Source organism: Rutidosis leptorrhynchoides, chromosome 2 (assembly GCF_046630445.1).
Source record: "Rutidosis leptorrhynchoides isolate AG116_Rl617_1_P2 chromosome 2, CSIRO_AGI_Rlap_v1, whole genome shotgun sequence".
Lineage (NCBI taxonomy): Eukaryota > Viridiplantae > Streptophyta > Magnoliopsida > Asterales > Asteraceae > Rutidosis > Rutidosis leptorrhynchoides.
The window spans coordinates 353,640,721-353,653,616 of NC_092334.1; the positions used below are offsets into that span (position 1 = coordinate 353,640,721).

Sequence of the window (12,896 nt, forward strand, 5' to 3'; positions counted from 1 at the left end):
ACTTTTAGTATTAAGTTTAGTTTTGCCATAATTATTTTTACTTCTAGAATTTTTAGTTTTGCCGTAAAATCCCTTAAGTGCTTTTTCTTTAGACTAAGATTTAGGTGCCTTAAAATTTTGCGACGCTATTTTTCGTGCTACTTTCTTATTTTTATTTATCTTTCGACGCCGTTTACCTATGTATCAATTACAATTCCAATTAGTAATCTCTATTTGTAGTTTTAATTTTAAGATAGTGATAGTTATAAGGTTGGATTAACCGCGTGTTTACAAACCACTCTTCGTCTTTTTCATTTTTCGACACTTTTCGACGCGCAATCTTTTTCTCTCTTATTTCTCGCCATTCTAGTTTTTAGGACTTAGAATTTTTTCTACTTCTTCTCTAAATTTCTTAAAATTACGAAAATTTATTTTAAGTGGTTAAATTGATAGACATCAAAATTTTCTGGTTCGTAGTAATAGTTGGATTTGTACGTGGACCGGGTTATTGGAGCCAAACAGTCCTCAATTATATTGAGACCAAACGAATCCTGCCTCTCTGCTGCATCTTTTGGCTATTCGAAACGTGGGCAAAATCAGAAAAGTCTATTGATTGGATAACTTATATAATTTTTCTTTCCTTTTTAAAAACTAATAGGATATTCAGTGAATGCACCGAGCAAGACGTTCACCGCCGGTCATACGTTCACCACCTGTAACTCGATCAAGACATCGTTTAACGAATATCGCCGCCGTTGATTTTTCTTTAGAATCGTCATCAAGTCGACCAAATCCTCAAACTCAAATTTCCGATAATCCAGTTTTTGAAACAAACCTCACAATTGAGAATCCGGAGAATATTCAGGAACGGTTTGTAGATCCCGAACCATTAAACTTTCCTCCGGAACCACCAATCATTCAAACAGAGATTGTTGAGGAAAGAAACCATTAAATCAGAAACCTCTAGTGATTCAGATACAACACTTCCAATCATGGAAAATCTAGAACCTCTAAGTATGGAAGACCGAATGAGAGCTACACGCATGGGCCAAGGTCACGCCATTATTAAGCCAGAAGTTAATGCGCCAGATTATGAAATCAAAGGACAAATTCTACACATGGTAACTAACCAATGCCAATTCAGTGGTGCACCGAATGAAGATCCTAACGAACACCTTCGTACGTTTAAAAGAATTTGTACACTATTCAAAATCCGAGAAGTGGAAGATGAGCAGATCTATCTCATGTTGTTTCCCTGGACTTTAAAGGGAGAAGCCAAAGATTGGTTAGAATCGTTACCTGAAGGGGCGATTGACACATGGGATGTTTTAGTTGAAAAATTTCTTAAACAATTCTTTCCGGCATCTAAAGCCGTGAGACTTCAAGGAGAAATTGTTACGTTCGCGCAAAAGCCAAATGAAACTCTATATGAGGCGTGGACAAGATTCGGAAGGATGTTGAGAGGATGTCCTCAACACGGTTTAGACACTTATCAAATAGTACAAATATTCTACCAAGGTGTCAACGTTGCTACACGAAAAGACATCGACATAACAGCTGGTGGATCCATTATGAAGAAAACCGCAACTGAAGCTTACAAAATTATTGATAACACAGCCTCCCACTCGCATGAGTGGCACCAAGAAAAAGATATCTTTCGATCATCTAAAGCGGCTAGAGCCGATTCTAGCCATGACTTTGATTCCGTTTCCGTAAAAATAGATGCTTTCGAAAGACGAATGGAAAAGATGAATAAAGATATTCACGCAATACGAATCAGTTGTGAGCAATGCGGTGGACCACACTTATTGAAAGATTGTTACATTGAACCAACGATGGAACAACGAGAGAATGTTTCCTATATGAACCAAAGGCCGGGAAATAATTATCAAAATAATTATCAACCGCCAAGGCTAAACTTAAATCGAAATCAAAACATTCTTTACAATCCAAAAGGACCCGAAAATAACTGGTATAACCAACAAGGTCCGAATAACCAACCAACTCAAAACAACACTTTCAATCAACAAAGACCTGGCTTATATAAACCACAACAACAAACTGAAGAGAAAAAGTCAAATATGGAAGACGTGGTATTCAAGCTAGTTGAATCTCAAACACAATTTATTGAAACTCAAACCCAAACGAACGAGAGGTTTGATCAGTCATTAAGAACTCAACAAGCTTCCATTTTGAATCTAGAAAAACACGTAGGTACTCTTGCTAGCATGATGAGTGAGAGGGAACAAGGAAAGCTACCGAGTAATACTGAAGTAAATCCTCGGAAAGAGAATGTTAATATGATGTCAACAAATTCTGAAAAACCAGCTCCAGAAGATGGGAAGGTTTTAGATGTGAGTAACAATGAAGAAGTTACACCACCACCACCATCCGAGTATGTAAAGCCAGTGGTGACACCATACAAACCACCCATCCCGTTTCCAAGAAAAGGAGTTGAGTATGAGCAAGTAATAAGTAATAAAGATTGTGATACTTCTGGAAAGAAGAAGAAGAAAAAGAATAAGAAAGTACAAGAAACAAAAGCCGTAGAAGTAAACCCGGTGAAGACAGTTCCACCAAAACCTCCACCTAGGGTAGGTGATCCGGGTGAATTTACTGTTCCTTGTCTACTTAGTGATTGTGTCATGTATGATGCACTAGCAGATTTAGGTGCAAGTGTAAGTGTTATGCCTCTTTCCTTATATAAGAGATTAGGTGTAGGTAAGTTAAGTCCAACGGATATGAGTGTTCGACTCTTTGATCAAACCATTAAGCACCCAGTTGGAATTGCTGACAACCTACCCGTTCAAGTAGGCAATTTAACCTTTCTAGTCGAATTTATTGTCATTGACATAGAAGAGGACCCAAACATTCCTCTAATTTTAGGTCGGCCATTCTTAGCGTCCACCAAGGCGTTATTTGATGTAGGAAATGGAAGAATGACACTTAAAAGTGGTGACAAATCGATCACCTTTATGATTCGAAAGTCTAAATCTCCACCAGCCAAAACCGTTGAACCAGTAAAAACAATTGGTAAGAACCATGTGGTTTTACCAACTCCAACGGTAATACTTAATAATAATAAAACGCCTAAGTGTGGGGAAAATGAAGTAACACCTAATGATGACATGATAACAAAGAACCCCGTTATTGATACGAAATTAAATGACCCCGTTATTAACAGTTCAATGAAGAAACTTTTTAAACGGGCTATTGATGCTAGAATTAAGGGGAACTTTAAGTTATGTAACCGGTTAGTATCCAATCTGTCGCCTAAAGAAAGGGCGAAGCTAGTTGAATTATGGGATATTACGGAAGAAGCCGGGCACTGGCTTAAAGAAAAAGTCACGGATATGCAAGTTGATTATGGACCAAGAGAAATTAACGATGAAGTTAATCACAATTTTGACACCACGGCTACCTAAGTGTGGGGAGATTCAAATGTTCTAAAAAGAAAATGCTATCTAGAGTTAGTTGTTCTGTTCTCGTGTAGTTCCGAGAATGGAACCCGATTGGTCTTTTCCGCTAGCAGACACTAAAGAACTAGTTTTCTCCCTCCATTCTGAATCTTTTTATTTAGTAGGTTTTATATAAAATTAATATGCTTTTTAAATTTATGTTTTGAATGATTTTAAAAACAAAAATTTACTTTATTTCATTAAGTTTAAAAAAATGATTTCTAAAATTCGTCGTGAGTTAAAGACTAGGTCGTTGAGCCGAAATTGCTTTACCCGAGGGCGGGGCGACAAATTTTGTTATCATTATTTTTAATTTTATTGATCTAAAGGATGCCAAAAATATTATATATTATAAATTTTTGAACGTGGGGTTATGTACCAAACTTTAAAAATATGTATATATATGTTTGTATTTTATGTTATGTACACAACAGGGTAAAACAGCGCACTTTCAAAGACTGTCATGAAGTTCAGCAAAAGCTACTGATTTTGACAAGACGCAAAAAAAAAAAAAAAAAATCAAATGTGAAATAACAATATGTTTGCAAACTCGGTATTTTTAATCACTTTTCTACGCTAATCACCCTCATGAATTTATAATTGTAGTCTGATTTCATGCAAATGAGGGCATTGCATGATCTCAAGTGTGGGGAAGGGTTATAAATTCTCTCGGGTTTATACTTAGTTTATTTGCCAAATTTTGTGAAAATTTGAAAAATTTTCAATTAAATGAACTCAAAATCATGTTTATACATATTTATGAACGATGAAAACTAGGTGATAATACCGAAATTATCGTTACCTCGAAAAGGACATAAATTGAGAAACACCCTAAAACGCTTGAATTCATTTAAAATGAAATAGAAGAAAATAAAAAGGCAAAGAAAGAAACTAAGTGTGGGAAGAATGTACCAAGTTATTCAATTTAAAACATATATCACATATTTTTGTACAAGATTATTGCAGGTACTTTTGCTTTGGACGATTTTAATCAGTTTTACCCGATTTACTGTAAGAAAGATGGATCTACACGATGAATCAATTCCATCATTAAAAGGAAGTAAAGTCTTCCGAAAAAGAAACGCGCTTCTTGATTTAGGTCATGAAGTTGTCGTCTAGACCAGCTGTAGGTTGACGAAAAATCTAGAAAAGTCATCTCTAAAATCAGCAGGAAATCCACGGACCTCAGCATCAAACAGGGTCGCCATGTGGTCAGATTTATCCTAACCATGAGAAGGATTTATCTCGTACAATGGGGGGGCACCGTGCAAATTAGCTTGATAAGACTAATGAATCAGATCCCCAGAAAGGATAATCTCCTTAAAGATTAAAAATCAGCTTTTAAGACTGATATTACTCAATCCTAGAGATTGACCTTAAAGATTGAGAATTCAAACTCATGGAATTCAATGATATCTAAACTCGAGCTTGAACGAGAAAATATTTTGATCAAAATTGCAAACCGATTTGTTTTCTGAAAATCCATTTTCAATGCGTTCATTACCATTGAACGTAAAATCCTAGGAATTCACCTGGAATTCATTAGGTCACCTGAACCAAATCGGGTGTCAACCGTAAGAACGGTGGTTGCATAGCATGGTCGGAGACAGGACCTTGTGCCAGACCTAAAAATCATAGGATGATCTTTACTATCGCTCCTACCAAGGATAGTTCTAGCATCTGACACGTTAAAAGACCATAACCAAAAGCATGTCATTAGACATTGCCTTAACAGTTTCTTGTTCATCGCTTTCCTTTACAACCGGACGGTAGTTTGCCGAAAGGTAATATACGGAACAAGTAAACTGGATGTGTGCTTTCCGATACCGGGATAGCAGTGGATTACACGAACCTAAATGTTTTTAGCCAAAATATTGATCCACAAATATATTTTGCAACACCAATGGTGGATCAAATCAGAAAACTTATCTAGGGTAAAAGCTAGATTGAATTTTCAAAAGATCAAATGTTTTCATAAAGATCCTATTTCCTAAAGGATCTAAATTTTTATAGTCATGTGGGACTGTAAACCGCCTTTCAAATGTGCACTTTGCTTTGGAAACCGAAAGTAAATCGGCTATTTGATTGCAAGTGTCGTTGACCTAAACCCGAGACAACTGTGGATGACACACCCACCTTTAACCATGGTTCTATTGTTAATATCATTGTTTATACCGCTCTATCAAAATCACTGATGTACAAAGTGTGAAGAATAAAGAAGTGATTCGTGTGATGTATTATATTATTTCAAGACTGTATTGCTTGAGGACAAGCAACGCTCAAGTGTGGGGATATTGATAAGGCTAAAAAGGAACATATATTTCATAGCAAAATCCCCCAAGAAAGACAAGATTTTAGTTGCAATTGTTCCATTTTCGAGTAATATTCGTTTATTTTAAATAAGTGCGAAGACAAAAGGCGAAAACGAAGATTTGAAGACGCAAAGGTCCAAAAAGCTCAAAAGTACAAGATACAATCAAAAAGGTTCAAATTATTGATGAAGAACGTCTAAAAATGACAAGAGTACAAGTTACAAAACGCAAAGTACACGATATAAAATTGTACGAAAGGGCGTTCGAAAATCCGGAACCGAGGCATGAACCAACTTTCAGCGCTCGACGCAACGGTGTAAAAATTACGAGTCAACTATGCACAAGAATAAAATATAATATTTAAATAATTCATAATAAGAATAATATTAAATAATAAAAAGTTGTTAATTGAGCATAGTTCAGGGGTCGTAAATGAAAATTCAATTTCTAATTTCGCTATAAAAGCGATGATTTACGATCAAAATTTGGGACGACTTTTTTTTTTTTTCTTCGATCATTTTTTTCTATCTTTTTCTTACTTTTCTATATCAAATATCAATATCTATATTTATAATTCTCTATCATAATGTTAATGTAATCAGATATAACAATAATCTTAATTTTAATTTTAAATTATGATAATAATAAGATTTATGATAGAGATCTTTTGAGTATGTAAGTCGAAATTCTGTCCGTGTAACGCTACGCTATTTTTAATCATTGTAAGTTATGTTCAACCTTTTTATATTAATGTCTCGTAGCTAAGTTATTATTATGCTTATTTAAAATGAAGTAATCATGATGTTGGGCTAATTACTAAAATTGGGTAATTGGGCTTTGTACCATAATTGGGGTTTGGACAAAAGAACGACACTTGTGGAAATTGGACTATTGACTATTAATAGATGGGGGGTATTGTCTAATTGAGTGACAACTCATTGGAGTCGGTCGAACCTATCTTCAAATTAATTAACCTAATAATTAATAATGATTATGGTTGTCCTATTTAGTGACGTTCATATGGAATCTGTTATAATCATTTAATTAATCAATTGGGTTGGGTAATTGATTATTCATTCTGATCAAGTGGATGAATTAATATTCATAAACTAATTAAAACAGGGGTGGATTACATACAGTGATAACTGGTGTAATTGTTGACAGAAGTGATAACCGCGTCACAGTTTAAATCCTTAATCAGTTGGAATATTTGACTTCGGGTATAAGGGTAATTTGACGAGGATACTCGCACTTTATATTTATGACCGATGGACTATTATGGACAAAAACCAGATAGACGTATCAAATAAACCAGGACAAAGGACAATTAACCCATGGTAATAAATTAAAATCAACACGTCAAACATCATGATTACGGAAGTTTAAATAAGCATAATTCTTTTATTGTATTTCTCATCGTATCTTTATTTACTGTCATTTTATTTACTGTCATTTTATTTATTGTCATTATTTTACGCACTTTAATTATCGTCATTTATCTTTGCGCTTAAAATATAGAATCGACAAACCGGTCACTAAACGGTAAAAACCCCCTTTTATAATAATAATAATACTACTTATATTTATATATTTTTGTAAAAATATAGTTTTATAAAAATATAGCGTTAAACTTCACGAGCTCCCTGTGGAACGAACCGGACTTACTAAAAACTACACTACTCTACGATTAGGTACACTGCCTATAAGTGTTGTAGCAAGGTTTAGGTATATCCATCCGTAAAATAATTAAAACTTGTGTAATATTTTGTAGTATTTCGTAGTAAAATTAATACTATTTCGTACCCTCACGCTACAACATCATATATACACTCCAATGATTAACTCTTAGCAGCCCATGTGAGTCACCTAACACATGTGGGAACCATCATTTGGCAACTAGCATGAAATATCTCATAAAATTACAAAAATATGAGTAATCATTCATGACTTATTTACATGAAAACAAAATTACATATCCTTTATATCTAATCCATACACCAACGACCAAAAACACCTACAAACACTTTCATTCTTCAATTTTCTTCATCTAATTGATCTCTCTCAAGTTCTATCTTCAAGTTCTAAGTGTTCTTCATAAATTCCAAAAGTTCTAGTTTCATAAAATCAAGAATACTTCCAAGATTGCAAGTTTACTTCCAAGTTTTCTAAATCCATTCCAAGTAATCATCCAAGATCAAGAAACCTTTGTTACTTACAGTATGTTATCTTTCTAATACAAGGTAATAATCATATTCAAACTTTAATTCAATTTCTATAACTATAACAATCTTATTTCGAGTGGAAATCTTACTTGAAATTGTTTTCGTGTCATGATTCTGCTTCAAGAACTTTCAAGCCATCCAAGGATCCTTTGAAGCTAGATCTATTTTTTTCATTTCCAGTAGGTTTATCTAAGGAACTTGAGGTAGTAATGATGTTCATAACATCATTTGATTCATACATATAAAGCTATCTTATTCGAAGGTTTAAACTTGTAATCACTAGAACATAGTTTAGTTAATTCTAAACTTGTTTGCAAATAAAAGTTAATCCTTCTAACTTGAATTTTAAAATCAACTAAACACATGTTCTATATCTATATGATATGCTAACTTAATGATTTAAAACCTGGAAACACGAAAAACACCGTAAAATCGGATTTACGCCGTTGTAGTAACACCGCGGGCTGTTTTGGGTTAGTTAATTAAAAAATATGATAAACTTTGATTTAAAAGTTGATATTCTGAGAAAATGATTTTTATTATGAACATGAAACTATATCCAAAAATTATGGTTAAACTCAAAGTGGAGGTATGTTTTCTAAAATGGTCATCTAGACGTCGTTCTTTCGACTGAAATGACTACCTTTACAAAAACAACTTGTAACTTATTTTTCCGACTATAAACCTATACTTTTTCTATTTAGATTCATAAAATAGAGTTCGATATGAAACCATAGCAATTTGATTCACTCAAAACGGATTTAAAATGAAGAAGTTATGGGTAAAACAAGATTGGATAATTTTTCTCATTTTAGCTACGTGAAAATTGGTAACAAATCTATTCCAACCATAACTTAATCAACTTGTATTGTATATTATATAATCTTGAGATACCATAGACACGTATATAATGTTTCGACCTATCATGTCGACACATCTATATATATTTCGGAACAACCATAGACACTCTATATGTGAATGTTGGAGTTAGCTATACAGGGTTGAGGTTGATTCCAAAATATATATAGTTTGAGTTGTGATCAATATTGAGATACGTATACACTGGGTCGTGGATTGATTCAAGATAATATTTATCGATTTATTTCTGTACATCTAACTGTGGACAACTAGTTGTAGGTTACTAACGAGGACAGCTGACTTAATAAACTTAAAACATCAAAATATATTAAAAGTGTTGTAAATATATTTTGAACATACTTTGATATATATGTATATATTGTTATAGGTTCATGAATTAACCAGTGGCCAAGTCTTACTTCCCGACGAAGTAAAAATCTGTGAAAGTGAGTTATAGTCCCACTTTTAAAATCTAATATTTTTGGGATGAGAATACATGCAGGTTTTATAAATGATTTACAAAATAGACACAAGTACGTGAAACTATATTCTATGGTTGAATTATCGAAATCGAATATGCCCCTTTTTATTAAGTCTGGTAATCTAAGAATTAGGGAACAGACACCCTAATTGACGCGAATCCTAAAGATAGATCTATTGGGCCTAACAAAACCCATCCAAAGTACCGGATGCTTTAGTACTTCGAAATTTATATCATATCCGAAGGGTGTCCCGGAATGATGGGGATATTCTTATATATGCATCTTGTTAATGTCGGTTACCAGGTGTTCACCATATGAATGATTTTTATCTCTATGTATGGGATGTGTATTGAAATATGAAATCTTGTGGTCTATTGTTACGATTTGATATATATAGGTTAAACCTATAACTCACCAACATTTTTGTTGACGTTTAAAGCATGTTTATTCTCAGGTGAATACTAAGAGCTTCCGCTGTTGCATACTAAAATAAGGACAAGATTTGGAGTCCATGTTTGTATGATATTGTGTAAAAACTGCATTCAAGAAACTGATTTCGATGTAACATATTTGTATTATAAACCATTATGTAATGGTCGTGTGTAAACAGGATATTTTAGATTATCATTATTTGATAATCTACGTAAAGTTTTTTAAACCTTTATTTATGAAATAAAGGTTATGGTTTGTTTTAAAAATGAATGCAGTCTTTGAAAAACGTCTCATATAGAGGTCAAAACCTCGCAACGAAATCAATTAATATGGAACGTTTTTAATCAATAAGAACGGGACATTTCACACCACCTGTAACTCGATCAAGACATCTAGCCAATATTGTCGCCGTTGATTTTTCTTTAGAATCGTCATCTAGTCAACCAAGTACTCCAATTCAAATTTTCGATAATCCATTTTTTGAACCCGACCTCACAATTGAGAACCCGGAGGATATTCAGGGACAATTCAGATATCCTGAACCACTAATCATTCCTCCTGAACCACAAATCACTCATCCATAGATTGTTGAAGAAGAAACCATTAAATCAGAATCCTCTAGTGATTTAGATTCAACAAATTCAGTCATGAATAATCTGGAACCTCTAAGTATGGAATACCGAATGAGAGCTAAACGCACTGGCCAAGGTCACACAATTACTCAACCAGACATTAATGCGCCAGATTATGAAATCAAAGGACAAATCCTACGCATGGTAACTAATCAATGCCAATTTAGTGGTGCGCCGAAGGAAGATCCAAACGAACATCTTTGAACTTTTAATAGGATCTGTACTCTATTCAAAATCAGAGAAGTTGAGGATGAACAGATTTATCTCATGTTATTTCCCTGGACTATAAAGGGAGAAGCCAAAGATTGGTTAGAATCGTTACCTGAAGGGGCGATTGATACATGGAATGTGTTAGTTGAAAAATTTCTTAAACAATTCTTTCTGGCATCTAAAGCCGTGAGACTTCAAGGAGAAATTGTTACGTTCACACAAAAGCCAAATGAAACTTTATATGAAGCATGGACAAGATTTGGAAAGTTGTTAAGAGGATGTCCTCAACATGGTTTAGACACTTATCAAATAGTACAAATATTCTACCAAGGATGCGATATTACTACACGAAAAGACATCGATATAGCAGCTGGTGGTTCCATTATGAAGAAAACCGCAACTGAAGCTTACAAAATTATTGATAACACTGCTTCCCACTCACATGAGTGACATCAAGAAAAAGACATCGTTAGATCATCTAAAGCGGCTAGAGCCGATTCTAGCCATGACTTTGATTCCATTTCCGCAAACTTAGATGCTTTCGAGAGACGAATGGAAAAGATGACTAAGGATATTCACGCAATACGAATTAGTTGTGAGCAGTGTAGAGGACCACATTTGACAAAAGATTGTCTCACTATTGAATAAACAATGGAACAACGAGAGAATATTTCATACATGAACCAAAGGCCTGGAAATAATTATCAAAGTAATTATCAACCGCCAAGACCAAACTACAATCAGAATTATAACCGAAATGTTCCATACAACAACCAACAAGGTCCTAGCAATCAACAAGTATCTAACAATACTTACAATCAGCAAAGACCTATTTTTCAAAATAAACCACCACAAACCGATGATAAAAAGATAAATTTAGAAGACATGATGTCAAAGCTAGTTGAATCTCAAACTCAATTTTTCACATCTCAGAAACAAACCAATGAACATAATGCTCAAGCATTTAGAAATCAACAAGCTTCTATTCAGAATCTGGAACAAGAAGTAACCTAGCAAGGTTGATAGGTGAAAGAAAATCGGGGAGTCTACCCAGCGATACAAATGCTAACCCCCGGAATGAAACAGCTAAAGCTAACAAGAAGTGGTATTACACTTAAACCACCTGAAATGCATATAAATTCTGATGACTCTATTCTTACTCCACAAGAATCACAATCTGATTAAGAAAAGGAAAAAGAACCGGTAGTTGAAAAGGTTAATGAAGATAACACAGTTAAGGCTAAGCCTTATGTTAAACCATACCAACCACCGCTTCCTTACCCGAGTAAAATGAGAAAAGAAAGACTTGAAGTCGAGCAATTAAAATTCTTGGATATGTTTAAACAAATAAATGTCAATCTTCCTTTCATTGATGTGATTTCAGGAATGCCAAGGTATGCTAAATTCCTGAAAGATCTTATCACAAATAGAAAGAAAATGGAAGAACTATCGGCTGTTACAATGAATGCTAATTGTTCTTCAGTGCTGTTGAATAAACTACCAGAAAAACTCTCAGATCCAGGAAGTTTCACAATTCCATGTTTTCTGGTTAGTCTTAGTTCAATAGAAGCATTGGCAGACTTAGGTGCTAGTATAAATTTAATGTCGTATTCATTATAGGCTAAACTAGACCTAGGAGAATTGAAACCAACAAGAATAAGCATACAACTAGCAGATCGATCAGATACAGACAGTGCATCATCGTCTAGACGACCTGAACAAGAACCTGATCAAGAACCACAACCGGAACCACAACCTGAACAACAACAACATTATAATCAACACGTGCTATACTATGAACCAGAACCACAATTTTTTATTTCCTACGTAGTATTTCCCATTCACCATGTAATAGAACACTCGAGAATTCATGAAGAGGAGTTACACCCCAATCTAAGGTTTGATAGAAGTTGGAGAGATTACCCGACGTACCAAAGTAACAAATTTAAGCTTTGGACCAAAAGTGTAGAAGTACCAAGGGTAATAGATTGGGAGCCTTTGGTAAGGGTCAGCCTAGCTAACTCAGTTAGACAGCATCTAATCCAAAGGTATGGCACCTCTTCTTTTACTGATAGGGAACGTTTATTTACCACTCGTGGGCCTGTATATAAGGAGTGGTGTGTTGAGCTAATGACTACTATAGCTTTAAATAAGGACGTAGATAGGTTAGAAGATAAGGGTTTTCTTAGGTTTTTACTTGGAGGTAGGATGTACAGGATGTCTATGATAGACATGGCTAGAGCTTTACAGATTTACACCCCCACTGAATTATTATCACCTGATTGTATAACTTTAATTTATCATGGTGAGA

General features: G+C 34.4%; 1 non-coding gene across 1 annotated transcript; it reads right to left on the minus strand.

Moving 5' to 3' along the window:
• Window positions 1-10,774: 10,774 nt before the first annotated feature.
• Window positions 10,775-10,881, minus strand: LOC139894781 (small nucleolar RNA R71). The gene has a single exon (XR_011775265.1). It is a non-coding gene; the product is annotated as a small nucleolar RNA R71 (small nucleolar RNA).
• Window positions 10,882-12,896: the final 2,015 nt, after the last annotated feature.